Genomic DNA, 22716 nt, shown 5'->3' with positions numbered 1-22716 from the left:
ATATTGCTTCTTGCACAGATCGAGCAATTTTCCGCACTGAATTAGCGAATCACCTGTGTCTTACGTGATGTATTCGGCTTCATCAAATAATCTGATCCTGTGTTACTGTCTCCTTTAATGTTTTTTTTTCCTCTGTTTTGTTTCATTGTTTTTTTTTGTTTTTGTTTTTGTTGAGCTGGTACCATATGTTGTTGCACACTGTTATTGCCCCCGCCTTATGTAATGCCCTCGGGCCTTTAAGGCTTCAATAAATGAAATGAAATGAAATGAAATGAAATGAACATCATTCACAAAATAGCATTTTGTCATCTCCATTCACTGAGGAGTAGTTTAACATCGACACTTGCGTGAATTTACCGGAAGCAATGAAAAAGGGCTCACGGCTGCACGTACAGGTGCGGACAAGAGTTAATGGAGCACGCAACTGTCTTCGAGTAGTTTTCACACGTTGCCTAATTGAAATTTTCACAAATGCTATGTGCATTCGGAAGTGGGTGTTGGTGCGCTTTGAACGGGCAAACAATGTTTCTTTTTTATTATTTCCTTCTAGGGGAAGCGTGGTTGCTCTTCGAACGGAATAGCGTGCCCCATTTACTTATGTCCGCACCTTTAAAGTGTATAGTTTTACCGGACGCGAGCCGAGCAGCAGATTCGACACACTGCGCTACCTTCCGTACGATTAAGCAACCGATGTCTGGTCCTCAACGTCTCTTCTCGTTGGTTGAATACCAAGGGAACCTCGTTATATCACCACTCTCGCAAGACACATGATGTGCGGCATTCCGAACACAAAGACTGAACCTTTTCCGCAGGGCAAGAAAAAAAGCTCTCGAAGCATTCGGAACAAACAGATCATTTAAAGCAGACGACACCGAGAACGAGGTGTAGATAGTATTTATTCTCAGTTATTTGTGGGTGCAGTGCTGTTCCTGTCACATTCGCATTGTGGTTTTCACTGAGAGGAGCGATGACTCTTCGTTATAGCATTAAGTTCAAAGAGCAGGCAAAACAATCTTCGAAGAAATCGCGCGTGACTCGTTTGTCGCGCCGTCCGCCATGTGGCGCAGCCTGTCAGACCCGCTGCTGGGTTCTTCGCGTCTACTTAACCGCGTACGCAGCCGAGGGCAGTTTTTCATTGATTTCGGTAAGCCCAGGCGGATGCTGATGATAAATTACAACTGGAAGAACGTAGACCATATTATATTACTTTCTAAGCGATGTTTGGCCGTGAATAGGCCAGCAGTTTGTGCAAAGGAATTTTTTTTTTTAATCCGGCAATTAAAGAAGGGAATAGCTAACCGATCCCGTCTTCCAAATACGCGGGTTATTTAGGTGAACCTGTTAACTTTGCCAAGAATTCAAAATAAAGCGCAGCATAACGTAGGTGCAGGCAACTTCACCCATGTTGTTAACCACTGCGTGTGGTAAGACTTTTTTTTATCTTGTTCAATTGAATAGTAAAATAAGTTTAAAGTGTAGATATTTAGCTATTGCTTTCCCGGTGAAACTTCCAGTGCCAGATTGTACAGCGTCCAAAAACGTCTAATTCACCTCTTTCTATTTAGAGGTATGCTGCAGATTATTGTTTTTTTCTCTCGCTGACAGGAATGTCCGCGAAATATCAAAAAATAATAATCAAGCGTGAGCACGCCAACGCGCTCCGCTCCCGCAACGGTGTCTACCAGCTGCAGTGGCTCACAGCTTCCTAGGGTGGTGGTGGTGAAAAGCGTTAGTTTGACCATGTTTAAAGAGAGCTCCTCGAGGAGACGCCCCTTGTGGGTCTCACCCATTACAACACAAGGCGGAGTCCCTCGTTCAGGATTCCCGTTGGTTGTGAGCGGTGCGCGGGTCCGCCCAACCAGGGCATGTTGAGCCGATAGTTACTGGCAGCCGAGCAGGGTCGTTTCCCAGAGCTCTCGGGTAGGGAAAGGGGGGATTTTGGGGAGAGAAGGATTTTGCCTGCATGCCCAAACCATGTCTAAGGTGTGGGCCACCTCCGCACAGAATGAGCAGGGTGCCTCATTCTAGAAGGCACCCTTGCTTCCCAGGGTGCCTCGATCTAGAGGCACCCTAACAGGATGGATGGATGGATGGATGGAGGATAGGAGCGTCCCCTTTGAAACGGGGTAGTGAAAATTGCGACTATGGTCGACTTTTCTCCTTTATATCTGTTTCACTGTTGTGTAAATTGTCCCTATAATTCGCCATTTTCTTTCACTACGGTTTTCTACACTTCTAACCTTATGTCACCTCTCTGCATTTCAGCCACCAGCCTGCCAATCGCTTTTTACTAACTTCAACCGCAGATTTTTTTACAGGACCATTGATATCTCGACACCTTAGGGCCTCAGGAAGACTGACTGTGCCTGCATCGACATCCGCATGGATACCATCACCTTTCAGTATGAGGTGTTCATTGTTTCTATAGATCAACCACACAAAGCACATGTGTCGTCGTCATCGAAATTTTTTTTTCTAGCTGCGCGTTCTAAGACACCCTGGCCTAGCTTGAAAGAGTAGGGCGCTGCTCCTTGAGTTATCGTAGAAGCATTCCTTCCATATCTGCCTTTTCCAGTATCGATGTAGTTCTACACTATGCTTCTTTTCCATCGAATTCGTACTTCGTATTTGTATTTTTATTGGTTTACCTCCCTTTAATCACATTCATAACAATCCTAGTAAACGAAACACCTAACGCTCGATACTTCAACGTCTTCCAGACGGTGGATGGCTTTTTTTCTAAATCCTTCTGCCCTCTCGCAACCGCAGACTGGAACTTCCTTCCGAACAACGTTGTCATCATCATTTGCCCAAGTCTTTTGGATGATAATGTTAAAACGTTCCTGTTATTGTGAATTTGTGCTTTTAATTCTTGCCATGGCTCTTATGTAACACCCCTTTTTGTGGCCTTTAAGTAGGGGTGTGCGAATATTCGAAATTTTCGAATATAATTCGAATAGTATATTTTTAGTATTCGTATTCGATTCGAAATCGAAGTATTCGTGTTATTTCGAATATTTGATCCGACGCGAATATTCGTACCCAGCCGAATATTCTGTTGCGAGCACCGGCGTTCATTTCGGTCCTCAAGTCCTCACAAAAGAGACATAACCATATAGCGGCGCCCAGAGCAATGCGTAACGTTGGGCCACGCAGTAGCTGACTACGCTGGTGAGCTTCTTTGTGGCTATGCGTGGGAAGCTGGTATAGTCAGAGCTCTGCACGAAATATCTCGCAATACGTGCCAGTTCAGTGCCAAGTGAGAGGGCATTTTTGTGGCTGGAGAAGCCGCTTCAGCTAGAAGGGAACTCAATACTTCTGCCTGACCCTGTGGAGCAGCCGGTTTTCCTTCACGACAACCTTTTATGTTCATCCCAGCAACGCGCTTTTGTACTTATGGCAAGCTAGCCTTAATCAATGCTGTGTACTAGCTATCTTCTCTGATATTTCCACTCTTCTATGAATAATGTTCGAGACTTGATACTTTTTGTGCAGCCACACACATCTTTCGTGTTCATTTCATCACTGATAGTTGAAATGTGATGTTCTTGGGTGCTCAAATAATGTTTTGTAGTGGTTAAATGCATCTGACCTTGATTATTCGATATTGGATTCGATATTCGGAACCAAGTATTCGTATTCGATTCGTATTCGAAAAAATTGATATTCGCACACCCCTACCTTTAAGCTAATTAAATTAAATGAAACAAGTTCCTCGTTCAAGTATTTAAGAAGCAATGTTCCTAGATGGTGCAGTAAAGGGAAACATGGCTTTCTGCGGGCATTCCCGCAAGACAGCCGGTCCCCTTCGTTTCCAAATTACACGTGCCCCCATGCGAAACAAAAAACACAAAACAAAGACGCCACGGCGGTGACTCTGCCATTCCATGCGTATCTGGAACATGCGCGTTACTGAACGCCAAAATTATGCAGTTTACTTTTCTGTGTGATATAAGGATATAAAATTAAAAAAAACGCAAAATTTGCTCAATGCGAGATGTTTTGACTTTATCCACTTTAATGGACTGGCCGCTGCAAAAGATGTAAATATACGCAAGAGCCGGGAAACAGTTTTTTGTATGAGGTTTGTAAAAGTCCCAAAGCCACTGAGGCTATGAGAGATGCCGTAGTGAAGGGCTCCGGAAATTTCGAACACCTGCGTTTCCTTATCGTGCGCTGACACCCCACAGCACACGGACCTCCAGAATTTCGACTCGATCGTAATTCGACAGCCGCGGCTGGGATCGAACCCGCGTCCTTCGAGTCAGCAGCTGAGCACCATAACCACGGAGCCACCGCGGCTCCCCAGCGGACAGAGCAAGTGAACTCAAAATTACTGTACATCGGCTATGTATACGCTAGAATCTATCTCTTCAGCTTCAGGAGTTTCGGAGACCCCGTCACGCGAGCAATGTGTCTCTCCTGACGCTCATGTCATTCGGGAATTTCTCCTACGCAGATTGCTTACGCGGGCGCCATCAGGAAACCACGGTATTACAGTCAACACATCATTCCTTCACCCCAAAACCGACATTCCAGTACCACCCCCCCACCTCGCCCCCGCACAACTTCAACGCGCATCTCAAGAGCATACCAAACTTATATTGTTTACATTAGCTGTTCTACGTGGCCTTTTATGGCTGAGTTTCTTGGAAAACAGAGGCAATCGTGCCTTCTCGCTAGTACAGTCTTAAAGTAAGATTTTGGCCTATGCTGATGTGGTCGCCTGTTCTTGCTATGATCACAAAGATATGATAAAAAAAAAAGCAGGCTTGGATTGGTTGGGAGCAGTTCCCGTCTGTGCGGACACGAATTTGCTACATCTTCGTTGCGACGTTGCGTTGTGACACTGCTGCGAGTACTGCACTGTGGAAGTGAGAACGTAAATGTGCTACAAAGATTTTCGCGACTTTTCTGGGACGCTGTAAATGGGAGCCTATGGGCGGGCAGGATTCCTTGCTGCCTTGATTCTGCTACCTTGTTCTTGCTACCTTGAAAGTCTTAGTGAATCTGTCGCGCACTTTTTGCCCACCATATTGTTTCAGGATTTTTATTTTTCAAAACAACAAACCGCTTCCTGGGAGATGTGCTTATTAGGTGAATAACTGCTCCTCTGTCTTTTCTGTACATAGTTGTGAGATAATTTTGTGCTCATACATTCGATTTCCCCAGTCATCGCTTTTCCATACAACACGTGTACGGCCTCTCCATGGAGAAGGCAGCGGGCAAAGGTTCTGATCGGTCCTTACTTCCTCTACCCATACACCTGCAGCTCTACCTAGCCTTTCTTGACGCCTGCGTATTAAAGCGAGTTGAGCGGATGTGGATTCAATACGCCGCAAAAACCATCCTTAGACTTCAAACGGGGGCCATACGCGTTAAGACGTGCCTTCAAGCCAAGGGAACGTTTGTGCCATTATAAGTGAATTGCTAAATGAGCGAGCAACGAGAAACTATCGAAGAACAGAATTGATTGTGTTGTGTTTTGATCCTATGTTCGTTTGTGACATATCCTATTTCAGCAGTCTCTTAAAAAGGACATTAGGATCACGCCTCATACATTATAGGATGAAAGACTACTGGAATTCCCAGGGAACCTTTCCTGCCAATAAGCCTCTTTAGCGTGCGGGAAAGCTGCTTGAAGGATTAACACGTACAATCGCCGCGTTCAGCGACGTCGCTGTGCAGAGAACAGCGCATACGCTCATAACTTCATGCTTGCAAATTCAACCTCCCGATTTGGTGCCCTTTGTTGACGTGTGTGCATTCCGGAATTTTTATGTATCGGCGGGGTAAGGGCAGGTCGTATGCCGAGATCACTGAGTTCAACCCAGTAAAGTAAGGAACGAGGAGGTATGGGAGGTTCGAGATATTCCATGCGACAAGAATGGAAGAATCTTCCAAGACGGCCGAGTAAGCTAAGGCATCAGTGTTGCACCACCACTGGCTTGAATTCCAGCCGGGGTAAGAGTATGGTGTACTTATTTTCTGTGCTGCGTTTGCAATACAGCTGTCACAGAAGTGACGGTCCTTCTAATTGACTTCTGTTTATATAAAACTGATGTGTCCGCGTTGCTGTAAGCATAGTATGTCCATAGGCAACCTGCAGTGTAGTTTGCAGGTACATGTGGCGCCGTCTCGTGGCCGAAGAGACAAGCACTGAGTAGGCAGCTCGGCGCGGGCCGACCGGCTCCGCTTCCCGAGGAAGGCGCAAAGAGCGAGTTTGTGCAGCTTTGCGGATTTTCTGGAAGCTTTACCTCGGCCATCCTACGCCATGGATGTCGGTCGCACTCGGGAAAAAAACCAACCGGAGATACTGTTGCGTGAAGGACTGTCATACCCGAGAAGGGAACGGAGACGTGAAGCTGTTTCGTTTCCCTGCAAGGCCGTACGGGTCAACCCGGCGACTGAAGTGGATCGTCGCAGTGCGTCGTGTCAAGGAAGTTGCACTGGTGTTATAATTCACGTGAAGCTAAGAGGACAAAAAAAGTATAAATGTGGAGCGGCTGAATGAAGCTATAATATTGAGCGTTCATTAAATTCGCCGCTAGTAGTTCTCTTGCTTGGTATCGTCGAATTGCGGTCGCGCTCCCGCGTTGAGAAGCCGTTTTCTGGTTCTGTCAGAACAACGGTCTTCAAATCAGGATTCGTCGCGTTCGAAAGCAGGGCTCTTGGTCGCGGTTTTGTCCTATACTGGTACTCAAGTACGTGCGCTCAACGTTAGCGCGTACGTGTCGAGGTACCATGAATTAAAGGCAGCACGCCTCGCGGGGTGAGTCGCAGGTGATTAATTCAGGTCCCACTCCCGTATGTCGTTCCCTTATGTGTTTGCCCGTCTCGCGCAGATTTCCATCCTTTGCCTAAGGGGTGAATTGATTTTGCAGTGCTTTGTGTCATACAAATTTGATTGCATTATATTTTAGTGGTGAAGACTTCTTCAACTGCAGCCCAAATGACAATACAAAAATATGTTCAAAACACTTTGTCCGTGGTGAAAACAGTACCACTGAAACGCATCCCGGTTAGCTCCCGACAAGCAAGGTCATACATGAAACTGCCCTAACATTATTAACAACCTGAATTCAGCTGTAAACACCTCGATACCGCGGGAGTCATAAAGAGGCTCACTGTGTGGTTGCTTGGACGTTCAGTCTGGGCTCGATAGATGCAATTCTTTCTGTACACCCACCACTGTTTACTGTAATTTCGATTACACGCTACGGGAAAAAATCACATAATCACGGGTCCCGTGCATCTAAACTTTGTCCCTTTATGTTTTTCAAAATCTATTTTCCAGATCTGTTACCAATGCAAAGCGGCGAGACGGTTGCTTACACATGCCCTGTACATGCACAAGTTGAACGTCGTACACGTGTTTGCCCCGCTGAGACTGACACTTCGCCGAAATTTCAGCGCCGTCCGTTTCCTTCACTGAGTGAACATGGTTGCTCTCGTAAAGGCGACATCCTTTTTAGAGCTCCGGTCGCCGAAAATACACACCGATGGCATCAATAGGCTTGAATCCGCAATATAAAACAACCGACATTTTCAAATTCCTACTGGGCATGCACGCCGCAAAGAACGACCGCCTACCCAGTACCAAAAAAACATATGGTGGCGGCGCTGTAAGCAGCGCGACAGCGGCGCCGCCTGGCTATTGCATGTTGCCTATGTAGCCTATGTGTCTCTGGAAGAGCACGAGTACGTGCATGCTGTTTCAGTTAGTTAGACAACCCCCTCGCAGTGCGAAAGCGTGGAGTACGTGCTGCTTGTGTTGTCTATCGCTTACTTTTTCCCAGCTAAAAGCCAGCCCGTCTACTGCCAAAGTCTTGAGCTCCTTTTCCGTATCTTTAAACTTTTGTCGCCTGCAGGGTGACCGCTACCATGACAGAAGTTCAGGGTATACGTGTCTCCATTATTAGTTGTGTCTTACTTTTTCTGTTCCAAAGTCACCCAATGCCGAGACGAAGCCTAGGGATTCTTTTAGTTATCCGTTAAATTTTTCCTGCTCCAAGATGGCGGCCATGTAATGTGAAAGTGGAGGCGCCTGCGTGTTTCCTCTTTCGTGTGAGAACTACTTGGTGTGTACTTTTTGGACACCGACTCTGTGCGTAAACCAGTGCCCGCGAGTGCCTCGTCCGCTAGCACCCGGGGACTTAAAAAGTAGCCGAACGGACACGAGCTTCAGTCCGCTCCTTGGAGGAACAGCCGCCGCCGCGTATTCCCGGGACCCCGAGCCGCCGCACCGAATCCCTGGAAGCGCAAGCTGCTGCGGAAGGACCGTCGCCTTCGGGGCCCGCCCTGCCTGCGTCTTTGTGGATGGACTGCCATCGCGCTCGCCGGTGAACTTTATGTTCGTTCAAGTTCTAAACTTGCTTTTAGACTGTGGCTAATTGGATTCTCGCTTTCGCTCTGATCTGTGTAGACAAGTGTTTATTCCAATGTATAACTTAATTCAGTGTATATAATGCGAATTATTTTCGTGCAATCAGTGGTTATTTCAGGTTGTTATCTCTTAAGACGCTCCTGTCTCATTCACTACGTTTGCTTACCGGCTACCGCCCCCTCCCCCCCCCCTCATTGTCATGATTCTGCGAAAACCTCGCGTGATCACCGAACCCGCGACAATAGCCTACATTCTCAAAACCTCAAAAAATACCGTGGAGTGTGCGTGCGTGTGCGCGTGCGTTGGGGCGTGCGTGCGTCCGCCTGTGCATGTGCACACGCGTGCACAAACTGCTGGGCGCACATCCGGGCACTTACTGGCAAAAAAATTACCGATAGTTGGCATTGTCAGTAATGCAAAGTTTGAGCGCAACTCTTCACACAACACCTGCCAAGTGGTGTGCTACGCTGCTAGCCACCCTCCAGCATCTTCCCTGGGCAGCCACCTTCCAGGCAGCATTTAATTCGCTCTGCTTCTTGGACAATCCGTTGCGCCCACTGCAACGAAGAACGCAGCAACGGGCACATAACAGCTGCGCTCTAAAATACATTTTCACCCATCTTCACTTCCATCCCCCCCCTCCCCTACCGAGGTGGATTGCTGAGGTGGAGGTGGATGTAGCCGAGGTGGATTGCTGTGAATGCTGCACCACGTATGCCGTAGCCAAAGCGTTTTACGAAAGAACACCAATAAGCATAAGCCTATCGCCTCAGACACAAAGCAACCCGAAGAGAGGATTCTCGCACAGCTTCCACCCTCACCTTTCGACCAGGTTACTCCGTGGCACTCGCGGTAAGAGAGGACGCACTATGTGCGCCGCTATGGACGAGGGCGGCGCTGGTGAACACTGTCAAGGCTCGGTTGCACTACACGTAAGCACCCCAGAGAGCAGAAGATTGGGCATCCTTCGTCGTAGTCCAGTTGGTAGAGCTGCGGACGCGGAATTCGGAAATTTTGGGCTCCGATCTCAGAACCCGTGGCATGTGGTTGTTTTTTCTTCTTTGTGACCAATTTTTAAAAATAATTGCCCTCTAAAGTCTCCATTGATGAAAACCATATTTTTTTTTAAATACATCCCCTATGCTCATTGGTGACTTCCGTAATGCGCGGCAGGAGAAGGCAGATATAAGCCGCCCGTCGGAGAATTCACGACCCAGCAGTCCGAGAGCAGCGTGACGAACGTGCCCACTAGCGATTGGCATTCATTTCTTTGTATAAGCAGAAATATTTCTGCTCACCGGCATAACACAAAATCATTGCATCATAATTACATTTCATTGGAGTAGCATCTTTCTGGGAGTAAACATTATCGCGTGCCAGCGAGTGCATGTATTTCATCATTGTCTGTTCGTGTCCTGGCTATTTATTCATTTCTATTTAAGTATCGATACCACTGCATCAAACCCGCCTTTCCTTATTTCCTTCGCGTGCCACCAAGAATGTTCGGATTATTAAGGCGGAAGCCTTTAATGTCTCATCGTTGTAAGCAGCAGTTGTCGACAGAAAATGTCACGCTTTTCAATTGGTGGAAACGGTCGTGACGTCACAGTGCGCGAATTTCAAACGGGGCCAATTGTACTTTGGCTAGTAACCATGCAACCAATTGAAGGGATCGTATAGTGATGCTCCAATTAAGTGGGACTGAGCTTAGTTAATTGCTTAATTACCCAATTAGCCTAATTAGCTTTACTAGTCAGGCCATATAAATAAATAAAACCGATTAAGAAATTGGTCGAGCTCAGGAATCGAACCCCGGTCTTCGGCGTGAGAGACGAGCATGCTATCCACTCCGCCATGCCAGCTTTTTTTTTATTATTATTACCGACTTGGACGGGCAAACCAAACAAAAATACAATGACATGACAATAAAAGCACAGGTCAGTTTCTAGCTAGCGCACGATGATAAAATGGGTTAAATGATTTTAGTTGGTCGAGGACAGGCAGCCACTCAGGCTGAGGAGCTTGCTGTCCGAAAACTTCCTGAGTATACATGATGCTCTCAATGAAATACTGATGAGCCGAATTCACAACAACATGTTCATGCCTGACATCCATTCGCGTACGCCGTAGGCTGTGCATGCAGAGCAACATTAGCAGGTCGCAAGGCACTTCACCTGGCTCTGCACACGGTAGGAAGCGTATTCCAAAAGAAGTCAGGGGGAAATCTTTTTTCAGTGTGCGGTTCAACACATCCCAAAGAAAAACAGCGTCATGACAGTCGAGAAAGATATGTTCTATAGTTTCCACTTTCTTGCAAATAAGACACTCTACTGACCAAGGTACAAAAAGGCCTTTGCTCTACAACCATGGCTTCACTGGGAGGGTTCCAGTATGCAATTGAAAAAAGAAAGAACGCACTGAAGGCCCTCCGCCATGCCAGCTCGATGGTTTGGAACGAACAAAGGCGCGTCTAGTGAATACGGTGTCTTCACTCACTCTCATCCTCCTCCATTCCCTTCCCGCGAGGTTCAGGTGTCCACCGACAAATGAGAGACAGATACATTTCCTTTCCTCAAAAACCAATTTACGGACGAGCGAGGCGTAGAACCGAATGGGCGATGGCGTTCTATGGACTCCTTGGCAGCGTTGCAAGACGCTGTCGCGTTCCACTCTTAGGGGCATCAGTGACCACACTTTAGGTCGAAAAAGTGCCCCCCTGAATTTTGTGAGACAGTTACTGCGTAATTTCCTTTCATCAAATACAATTTTCATTTTCTTCATTACGGCTCCTCTTTATCTATCTTCTTTCACTCCCACTTCCTCCCTTCCTCTACGGTGCGGTTCAGATGTCCACCGAGATGACAGAGAATTACTGCGCCATTTCCTTTCCTCAAAAAGCGTTGCGTTAAAAGGGCAAGGCATCGCGCTGAACGGGTGGTGTTCCGTGGACTCCCTGGCAGCGCTACAACGCGATGTCGCGTTCTACTCCTAAAGGCGAAGCTTAAGCGTCATTAATTAGCAGTTAATTAGTATTCCGACATTAATCAGTAATTAACCATTCATTAGTGATTTGTCATCACTTAGTAATTAGTACTCAATTATATGTGACGCCACCAGTGCCACAGAAGCAGTCAAAGTGGTGCGGAAAACGCTTCCGCCTCTACCCACTTTAGACAGTCAAAGTGCCCCCTGAATTTTTTAATAAAAACTGCAATTTGTACTTTCTTTATTTTGTAATATATTATTAATATCTGAGGTTTAACGTGTCAAAGCGACGTGCAGTCTATCAGGAATGCTGTAATGGAGGACTCCAGATTAACGGAGACCTGCTGTGGTTCCTCCAAGAGCGCTCGCATAGGACAGCACATGCGCGTTTTTGCATTTCGCCGCAACAGGAATGCGGCCTCGCCACCGATATCGAACCCACGACCTTGGCATCAGCAGCCGGGCATCACAGCCATTGAGTCATCCTGAGGCGTCTTATTCAGTGTCTGCTCTCTGAGGCAAGGAATGCCTCCGAAAGTACCCTGCGAATACCTCCGAGCACCCTTGAGGTCCCCCCCCCCCCCCCCTTGTTCATTTTGTGATTATCCGAAAGTAAATATTGCACAGCGTGGTTCGGTCGTTGCACCTACGTTTCACACACACATTTGTCATACACGACACAAACAAAGGAAGCAATTCTCACTCGGAGCTTTGAGTTAGAGCAGTGCCAACAATTCGATTCAAGCTTTACGCAAACATGTCGAAGGGTGGGTGCAATTACACCCAAGGTTTCACATCAGTCTGGCCTACAATCCTTTAGCATTACCGAAAGCACATTGCAGCACTGCCAATTAGCTTTCTCCATATACACAGACTTCCTTCATTAGTTTTGTTGTTGCATCCTAAGCAACAATTCTGGACGAAAGCATTTTTGAACGGGAAACCTTTTATGAACGCAAGTTTTTAATATGAAGTAAGATTTCACTATAACAATCAGTATATCCACAGATCACCCGACGGCAGCCTTGAATTTGTTTTCTCTAGTAACATTTATTTATGATAGAAAGCGTTCCCGATTGTTTTTCTATGGCAGTCTTAACTTTTCGATGGGATCGATAGAAACATTTTGAAAGAGTTACTTTTGTAAATATCTGAATAATGGACCATTACCATCAATACTTTCAAAAGAGTACCTTACAATTTTCCAATTTTCGAAATTTTTGCCCTAGAATGCTGCACATGTAGACTTGATGCGATTTTCGCACTGCCTAGAGCAGACAGATTTCGGTGGGCAAATCGACTCGTTGGGACATGTTTTTTTTTTCTGAAAAAAAAAAGCATGTCGTGCTGCCAAAAAAAAAGTGCGGCTGAACCGAGTCGTCAACGAGTTAAGAACGGTTTCTTTGACTCGTTCCGGTTCGGGATATGTTGCAAGATGGCAAAAAAAAAATTGGGTTCACTTACAGTTGAGGGCAAAAATACGGGTTCGGTTCCGGTTTCGGGTTGAGGTTCCGTTCCGGTTCGACACCCTGGTTCCCTATCTCCTTTTGCGCGCTTTCCTGTCCTCGTTTTCATCTAGGGTGCGAAATGCTGCATATTCACAAGTTTCACTTGCGGACAACACCCTCAATTCACAACCAGGCGCTTTGTTTTCTAGACAATGCAACGATCTCACCACATTTATTTATTTACAGTACCCCTAAGAGCCCTCGTGCGAGGGTATTACATAGGGGGGGGGGGGGGAGGGGGAGCGATACAAGCATGAAAATACTGCACAGGCACCTGAAACAAAACACATGTAATAACGAATCATGAAATAAAGCTAGTAATGTGCACAAATTACACAACAAACAACGCAGAATAAAATACTCAGTAAATGAACCCAATACGATAAAAACAAAAAATCTGTTAGTCCATGGTTTTCTTTAACGAATAAAACGCACGAGTAAAACGCTGCTGGCTTCTCGCCGCAGGGTCCTTCCAATCTCGTAGTTCAAAGAAACAGTGAGACGTTCCCATAGGTACGCATTGACTCCTCTTCCTCGGTACACTGTGTCCGACATCAGTTCCCACATGGCCCTTAAGGCCAACACACGACACATGACTTCAAGTTCTGGAGTACTGAAAATACCCATGTTTTTCGGTAACCGAACAGAAACCCTTCCTACGCTCTCTGCTTGTCCGTCCTAAAAGAAACAGCCACACGCGGAGGCTAACCTCTGGAAGACACCGCGAGGAGTGCCTGCAATTTTAGCGACAAGAGAGATTGCAAATTTGGAACTTTTTCAACAACGGTTCTATACAGAGGACGAAGAGAATTGAAGACAGTGGGCAACCCTGGGCGTATACCACGGCTCAATGGGATGGGGTCGGTTGGCTGGTCACTGACTACAAGACTGGCTTCTAGATCGTTGTTCAGTATAGCCTCAAGACGTCTATCATGAGCTTGGGGAAGCCGAAGCAGTCTAATGCTCTGAAAAAGTAGTCCCGCTCGAAGTGATCAAAGGCTTTTTCTTGGAACTGGGACACGAAGGCACCTGAGACCTGTGTACGCGTAGCGAAAGTAAACAGATCGCGAGTTAAGGCTAGCGAAGAAAATATTGTGCGTCCAGGCACACAACATGTCTGAGCATTGCTTATTAGATCTGGAAGAACCGATGTTATGCGATGCGCTAATATCGCGGCTAGTATTTTGTTGTCAGCACTGAAGAGGGAAACAGGCCTCCATGCCTTAGGGTCAGACGGCACGCCACCACTTTTCAGGAGGAGTACGATTCGACTCCCGCGAGATGTTTCCGGCCGCCTCCCGTCAGCAAGAAGACCGTTAAGCATTGACAAGAGGTGAACGTGTATCTCAGCGAAAAATTGGCGGGGGCTGAGCTTTGGTTAAGCCTGGTAGGTTGCGAAAGCAAAAGCGCAGCGCCTCCAACAGAAGGAAGGCAGTGCGCCGCGTCTACAGGTCACGCGTGGCTACCAGCCGCTGCGCGACGACTCGACTTGCTATCCCATCTCTCACCCTGGTATGACGTCAGAGGTCATTTAAAGGTCAAACGTGGCTACCAGCCGACGCTATGCGAAAGGCCGTTCATGAGCGTAGTATTTCTTTCGCAATACAAGGTTTTGTAGAAAACAAGTGCTGGTCCTATCACGAACTGCGCAATTCAAGGCACCGGCCGGCGTGGTCAGCGGACACTCGTGTTGTGCGGCGTTGCTCTTGCACAGTAATTGTGGCCAAAAAAAACATTTCTACCTTACCGCCGTCGGAAACCGCATGAGTTTCGCGTCGAAGACCGACACAAAAACAGTCTACGGGCTGTTACAACCCATCTTGAGACCCGAGATGAAACGGAGGGAGATTCAACGTAGCGGCAATTTTGACGGGTCGTTTGACTTCAACTTGACCCCATGATGACCTCACGAATAAGGGTGACTTTCTGGGTAGTGGCCGACAAGGCTCTTCCCACACTCGGCTCGGCGAAAACGACCTCCCCTTCGAGAAGCAACCGACCACAGGAGAAGAAAGGGTGTCCCTCGTCTTGAAAAAAAAACCCGGAACGAATCAGAGGAAGCCTGCGCAGCTGCGGCTGTGACGTCAACACGACACAATGCTATAGGAATGCGGACTGCGGACTTAGGAATGCGGACTCGCCAGTTCCCACGTGCGGGCTCTAAGCAGGTGTCTTAGTTGGCAGTGACGTGTGGTGCCGATCTTTTGTGCCACGATGAGTTACCGCCTAGTGAGGAGGCTCAACAGGTCTTCGATGGCGGTGCTGGTGCCGAACTTTTGTGTCACGATGGAATGTCGCCTGGTGAAAGGGCGGAGCCTTGGGCTATATAAACTGCGACCAAAGTGGGCACGAACGCTCTGGACCTTCGGTAATAGGTTCATCCAGTGGCTCTGAGCCTTGGGTAACAGGCTCATCCAGACGCTCGACGCTATGAACTCTTAACCTTTGATTCCTTGCTCTTCTTTTTGTAAATTTATGTAAATAAGTGTCTTAGTCTCAATGTGCCATTAAACCTGCTTGTTTTTGTAATCTCCAACCATCTGAAGTTCAAACCGTTTCCTCATCCCGGACGAGCCCCCAGGTGCAACAACAACTGGCCACGCTACCTCGAGCCGTAACAACTGGTGGCAGCGGTGGGATCTGCTACCTTGCGTCGCAACAGGGCTAAGACACGCCGCACGGTCAAAGGCACTGCCGCGGAGACGAGCGGCTACTGGGGCTTGCGGTCTCGTCCGTCCTCGAGAGCACCCTCGGCCCATGAGCCCGCGCGAAGTCCAATTGAGCCACTAAACAGAGCTACTAAGGAAACCGCTACGTAGTTCCTGGGTCAGCTTTCGCCTAGGGTCTGTTTTTATGAATTTTTTAACGACGCGACGAGATCTCATGACGCAACCTGGCCCTTTTGGAGGACGCATACCGTGTGTGCACTCTGATTTTTTATTTTAACGGTCAGGGGGCCGCGCGGAAGCAGCCGCTCACTACCAAAAATTTGCGTGTGCCACCGCCTTGAGCCCCGGCAGTGGCAGGGTCAGCGAAGGCGCAGTGCAATGCCTTCGCATCGCCCAGGCGGGACTCCCTCCATGATCAGGGCCGCCAACACGCCAGGACAGATAGTGCCGAACAAAATCAAGGATCGCGTTCCCATTGGATACGACAGCTATTCGCACTTTTCAGCAACGGTGGCGCCCCCACGCGGTTCTTTTCCGAAGCGGTCTTCCGGTGATCGGCGTTCGCAGTGCAAGCAGCTACACTTCGCGCAGTGGATGTGCCGGCGCGAAAAGTGTGAAGCGATCGTTTGTGTAGTATCCCCCAGTGTAAAAATCGTGCCGAGTGAGATGAACTGAGCCTGTACAGTTCGTCTAGGTACAGAAAATTGAAAGCACTTTGAAGCTTGGAGCTGTGGATCGGGAATAAAGTGAGTGATTCAAATTCGATGGTCGTGTACTGTGAGAAATCTAGAATGATTTCTTCTGGCGTTATCTCGGTGAGCTAGCCGCCACAGCGTGACTGGTTACGGAGCTCCTCGGTCCGTAGTTCCATGACTTCAATCAAGGATCTTAGACCTCTGCGACCACGGCTGACAGCCGGCACCGTGTCGTCGCTGCAGATTACGGAGTACTCTCACGACATGGCGTCAAGAATTAAAAAAAAAACACAAGCCGGTTAGAGAGTTTGCATATATGCGTTTTAAAGGTGTGGTTTGAATGTGAACATTTTATGTTCTGACCGTGGTGCTCATGAAACATTTAAACGTAGCGGACCCCGGAGCGCAGTAATGTTTTGCGAAATGTTCTGTATTTTTCGCTCGTTAGCATGTTCACGAGTTCTGTAAATAGGGCGAAGTTAAAGCACTAGATTAGTGCCGGTCGTGGCTGATTACTGTAATTTACAATATGCAGTCCACACGTGTCAGCAGGGCTCAATTATTTCTGAAAAAAACATTTTGTTCACTAGACTGTCCGCGTCCGATACACAAAGGCCAGAGGAGCAACGTGCGCGACCGGCGCATAAAATTTATCTGCACACACCCCAGAACGATAACATTCTAATAGAGTAAGCGTACGGAATTTCATTGCATATCCGGCGATATTGAAAGATACTATACTGTCCGTGCCTGTCGTTAGTGCGCCGCAAAGCGCAAAATTTCAGCTTTCTTTACATTACAGCCCACGGACTGCGTACCCAAAATTACGGTACTTTGAGGTCAATTACTTAGCCATTCATGTTAAAAAGTTTCAGCGCAAGTTAATGCAACAGGGGATCGAAAAGAGGCGCATGAAAGTGCTTCCTTAGTCCCCTACCTTCCTTTGCGTTGTATGGTTTCAAGCTGTTAACGGATCATATGGCTGACATTGAAAGGTGTATCAATCCCTACGGCGCACCTCTGCATTTGTTCAGCGAGCGGCAGAATCGCTTCGACAAACGCAACAGGGTCGGGAGCCGCATGCTCCTTCATACGCACGCGCTTCCGTGGTACCTCCATCACCGCTCCGTTCTCCATGACGGCGATGCCGCCGCGCCACCTATAGGCGCTGAAAAGTGCGAATACGATTGGCAGTGCGTACTGTGTTTTGAGTTAATGATATAACCGGAACAAACGTGTAAACCACTATAGTTAAGCGTTTTAGCTTTTTGACGCGATTTAGCGCAAGACCTTTAGTCACTGTGCTGCTTTTTGAGCCTCAAAAGGGACGAAGTTTTTTAAATTATGTTGACACTTTTCGGCATATTTCGTTCTTCCAGCGGCTAAGATGCCATCTATTATCAGATTCTGTCTTCTTTCTCAGTCTTTCGTCGCTCCATGCACTTCTCTCGAACGCGGGCAGATGGCGTCATACGACAGTGTGTGCTAAAGCCCCTGAAAAAACTAAAGTAGCGACTAGTCGCCCTCCCTCTTCGCTCCTCCTCCCCCGCGCGCCGGGCGAACGACTTTTGTTTTCTTTGTGATTTCATGTGACTGCGTTGGTGACCTCTAGCCCGCTCCGAAGGAACTAACGCCCCTTTTGAATTGGTTGCGCTGGATTCCCGTACTTGCCGAGTTCTTCTCTATGCCGTCGCATTAGCCGTGCGTTCCGCTGCATAAATACATCGGTGACTTAGGAGAAAGATTTGCATGCTTCACTGAATCGTCTAAAGGCAAAAATGAGCACGCATAGATGGATTGTTTTGGTAGAGCCGCAAGCGCACCGTGTCCGGGTGCGCCGGGCTTTATGCGGCGTGCCAAGTTTGATATCGAGAGTGGGGCGTGCATTGAACGTGACCGCGAATCACGAGGCCATAGAGTGAATTGGCGGTGATCTGTTTTGGTGAAAAGGAGTGTGCAAACAGAACGACCGTCCCCGCCGGAACGCTGGACGTGCTACAACGGATGCACAGGTTTGACATTCGAAAAGACACGTGCAAGTGAAGGCATTATAAATGCCTGTAGTTCATCCGCTCTTCTAGTGGCTTTCGGTTTTGGTCTGCTGCAGTGTATCGCGGACCAGGTTAGATGCTTAAGGGAGTGCTCGAAATACGGTATGAAGTCCACGCTACGTCTGTACTCATCTGCGCCTCCCCTAATGTTCTCTCGCGTGCATGAACTGCAACGATATAGACTTCGGCATTAAAATTTTCTTTGGAATAGTGACTTAGTAAAGAGAAAACCTACCTCGCAAATATCCTTCGCCTGCCAGCAATGGGATAATGAAGTTCTTCGTAAATGTTTCATCGGCATCAGTCATTTAGTGAGAAGCAAAATCTACCTCGTTTTTAACACATCTGCCCGATAATATTCCATATTCGTATAGTCGCTATTACAGCACTGCACGCGCCTTTATAATTCACGCGTCCCGAGCCCGTCAACCTTTTTCGTTACCTGCCCCAGCCCGGCCCGATTTTTTCGATATAGGCCCGAACCCGGTCCGGCCCGCGAGGTAGACATGGCCGGCTCAGGCTCGCAAACAGCCCGAGTGCTAAATGCAGATCGGAAAAGCCAAATACTTTTGTTATACGGATCTCGTTTAAAAAAAAGCGGCTACAAAACTTTTAAAAATAGAGATAATGGGGGCCTCACTGTGGGCAACGTTAACAAAAAAACACGTTTTAGCATTAATAAAAGAGGTTATCACAGACTTTCTCGCATTCGTAGCCTCCTTCTAACTATAGGCGTCAAGGGTAAGCGAGAATGCGGAAGTGATGTTACAAAGTATGTGACAGGAAACGCGCGACGCACTTACGATGGCACTATCACGCATACCCACAGCTACTGGTCATATTTCGAGAGTAAACGCAACCCAGCCCGTGCTAGCTGGTGTTTCCACCAGCGGTGCCTACGGTGCCTTGATGCATAACGGCGCGATAATTCTCTTTTTGCCTTTTTCTGTAATATATATATATAACATACACGCACGCATGCGCGTGACTGCAGAATGTAACGCGTGCGCTTCACAATGTCAGAGCGCAGTTCGATTTGCGCTTATAGTACGCATGTATGTCTAACTGCGGCATGCGCTCAAATTTAAGGAACGTCGCTCTACAGTTAGACGTATGCCTCGCGTCTTAAGCGCCGCGAAATTGCCCCTTTTCTCCCTGCCGGTTTGGCGGTCTTTGGCGCGGCCCTGCCGCCCCGGTAGACGCGGTCGCTGTTCGGACTTCGCCGATCGGGAGCCTTCGCCCCGGTAGACGATTACACAGTTGCGTGCGTGCAATCACGATGCGCTCAACGCAAGCGCCCTCATGTCGAGCTTACTGCGGCCATACGCTCGATCGCGAACAAACCACTGCACAGCGTAGCTTGAAAAAAAAAGGAAAACTCAGCAGCTATTGAAAGCACGTCACTTACATCGCAAAGTCTGGTCGATGGCGTTGCGTTAAAATTCGCCCGGCCAATTTTGTGTAACCGAACCTTCCTCCGGCCCGCGTCGGATTTCGATGATGGGATCGCGAAGAACCGCTTTCCACCGTCGTGACGGTTCTTGCACCCGAAGGCGCAGCTGCTCGTCATGCCGCACAGATAGACGGCTTGAAGTTAGGTGATTGACACACGTTCCGAGCAAAACAAAAGCCGCTGTTCTTCACAGCAAGCAAAAGCGCAGTGTCGGCAACGACGCCTGCCGAACCTACGGTGCGCGGTTGGAGCGGACAATGTGGCGTCCGCGGCGGCGAAAAGCGCAGGTTTAAAGGGCTTTTGCGCGCGAAACCATCGACCAATGGGAAGAGGCGACGGGCGCAGGAGAGGGAGAGGCGGCGCTCTGCAAAGGTTGTCGCTACTTTAAAAATTTCCAGGGGCTTTAGTGTGTGCGCCGGGTCAAGGCGTAAAGGCCTACGCTGTTGTGGCTTCCCCCGAGACTCGGAGCGAAGAAAAAAATGGGAAGCCCAAGTTAAAGCCAGATCAGTTGAAAGCAACTGACCCCTCATATATCTGCGAGGTAAGCTGCAAGACAGTATAGTTATAACTGTCCGTATTTTGCAGTGAAATAAAATATACTCCACTGGGCCGTTGCCGCGTAGGTAGCGTATAGGTAGTACGCGCATACTTAAGGGCGCGGGCGTGTTTTTTGTTTTGAACGTTGCTTTTCTACGCTAGTAGTGCCCTGATATTGTAGAGTCGGACGAGAATGATTTTTGGTCGCGGTCTAACATTAGTAAACAATGGCAACATCGCACACCTGTTTTATATTTTCACGGGAAGCGCTGGTGTTTCTTTTGCAGAGAAGTTGACATCACTTGTGTTTAGACAACAGATTTAACTTATGCGTTAAGCGAAAATGAACGAAACACAGTTTAGGCGTTCGCTATTTGCGTCTGAAGGAAAACAGTGCTTCGTCTGGAGAGCGCGGCTGTTGTGTTAGCGCAACTCGAAGCACTAAGATTTTCTCTGAGCTCTCAGTAGATACCATGCGGCTCTCGTGCGAAAGTGTACAGCAGATGTATTTTACATTTGTACATGTTTCGACCGTACTATTCGTAAGGGATGTAGCCGATGTTATGTTTTCGGGTATATTTCCACAACGCTATTCGTAAGCCGAATTTTAATTGCATGTTCGTTCCCGATTGTGGCTGCTATTCTGTGACGGAGCTAAATGACTAAGCATGATGTGCTGATGTAAATGTGTACTTAACACACATTATGCGACTGAATTTTTTCCTGGGATTTCTGGCTCGGCGTCCGTCGTAGCCTGTGCATTGCTTCGAAACGTGCGAGGCTCAGTAATACAGCGGCAGTTATATGAAAATTTTCTTTTAAGTGCCTTAAATAGCTGGTTATTGACTGCTACAAGTAATTGTTCGTATCAGTCTAAACAAATGTCAATAATCACATTTCGTGTCTTTTTTTTTTTAAGGGCACTTTAAAGGAGACTAGTTTGAGAGAAATCGACAGGATGGACGCCGCCTGTTGAAGTCTACAGCTTTGCCGATGCAGTTAGACTTTAGACGTGAGTAATAATTGTACTGGAGCGTATTATTTCCACGCTTTCCGGTGACTAAAAAAAAGCCATTATTTTTTTTTATTATTTCAGCTGAACCCAAGCGAATAAAAGTCCCTACGAGACGGCCTGCAAAATGTGGACCTGCTGGCGAGGAAGGCACCTACTCCTCCTCAACTGTTCCTGCAGAAGCTGACCATGACGACCCCGCTGAACTCAGTCGAGATAGGACCTCAAGAAAATGCAGTTGGACATGAGAGCAATGAAAGTACTCTCTCGCTTTCTGCATGTGAGCTACGAAATCCTCTGCAGGACATGAAAAATAAAAATGCTTAATTGCATGAACGCTTCTCGTCAGCGAAAAAGAAGTTGAAGGCCACTACCAGAAAAACAAAGCGGCTGGAAAAAGATCTCTCTACGCTAACCAAAAATTTGAACTTCTTAAATGAGGACCAGAAGGCTGCCTTGAAGTGAAAAAGCCCGAAAGGTAGTACATGGAGTGCAGAAACCAGACAGAAAGCGCTGCGCCTCCAATTTGATGTGGCTCTGCAGGTTACGACTTATTCTTCGAACAGGGTAACCCTCTTACCTCACGAAGAACGCTTTGCAGACGACTACAGCACCTGTCATTCTAGCCCGGAGTCTTGAATGAGATAGTAAATATGATGAAAGTGAAAGTGGCCGCAATGTCAAACATTGAAAAAAACTACGTCATATTTCTGGATGAGATGGAGATTCGGAAGGGAGTCGAGCTAGACCGAAGTGGTGACGGCTTCCTTCCCAAGGTGACGCTCCCTGAAACCGATCAAGCAGCAAACCATGGTTGGTGGCCTAAACACGCGCTGAAAGCAGGTGATTGCTTATCACTACACAGGTGCTTTTGTGAATGGAGAGAAGCTGAGAGACTTTGTCTTCCATTTAATTAACCTTTGTACAGACATTTCTTGGCGTGTGCTGTGCGTGACATGCGACATGGGGAGTTCAAATCGTGCTATGTGGCGAAGCTTAAACCTGTCAGGCTCCCGCTATTCTGTCACTACGTTCACTGTTCCCCATTCATGTGACAATTCTATGCCATTGTTTTTTTTATGCCGGGTCCTTCACATGTACTAAAAAATATCAGAGGGCACCTCGTGCGAAAAGATCCGATGAAACTCAGTGAAGAGATGGGGGCCAAGTACAATTTACCAAGCAGTAATGTGTCGATTTAGTGCGTAGAAGCACTGCTTAAGTTGGATACAGGACAACTGAAGGTGGCACCTAACCTAAGTGCGCGGCACATTTCCGACGGCCACTTTATAAAGATGAAAGGACCCACGGCGGTGGCTCAGTGGTTGCGGCGCTCGGCTGCTGACCCCAAAGACGCGGGTTCGATCCCGGCCGCGGCAGCCGAATTTCGATGAAGGCGGATTTCCAGAGGCCCGTGTAC

General features: G+C 47.7%; 1 pseudogene; it reads left to right on the top strand.

Moving 5' to 3' along the window:
• The first annotated feature begins 18921 nt into the window (after window positions 1-18921).
• LOC149358045 (uncharacterized) lies at window positions 18922-22460 on the top strand (annotated as a pseudogene).
• Window positions 22461-22716: the final 256 nt, after the last annotated feature.

Source organism: Amblyomma mixtum, chromosome 3, assembly GCF_055824585.1.
Source record: "Amblyomma mixtum isolate Tamu chromosome 3, ASM5582458v1, whole genome shotgun sequence".
In the NCBI taxonomy this organism is placed as follows: Eukaryota; Metazoa; Arthropoda; class Arachnida; order Ixodida; family Ixodidae; genus Amblyomma; species Amblyomma mixtum.
Note: the sequence above shows the minus strand (reverse complement) of the source record. Positions and strands in the feature narration are given on the sequence as shown.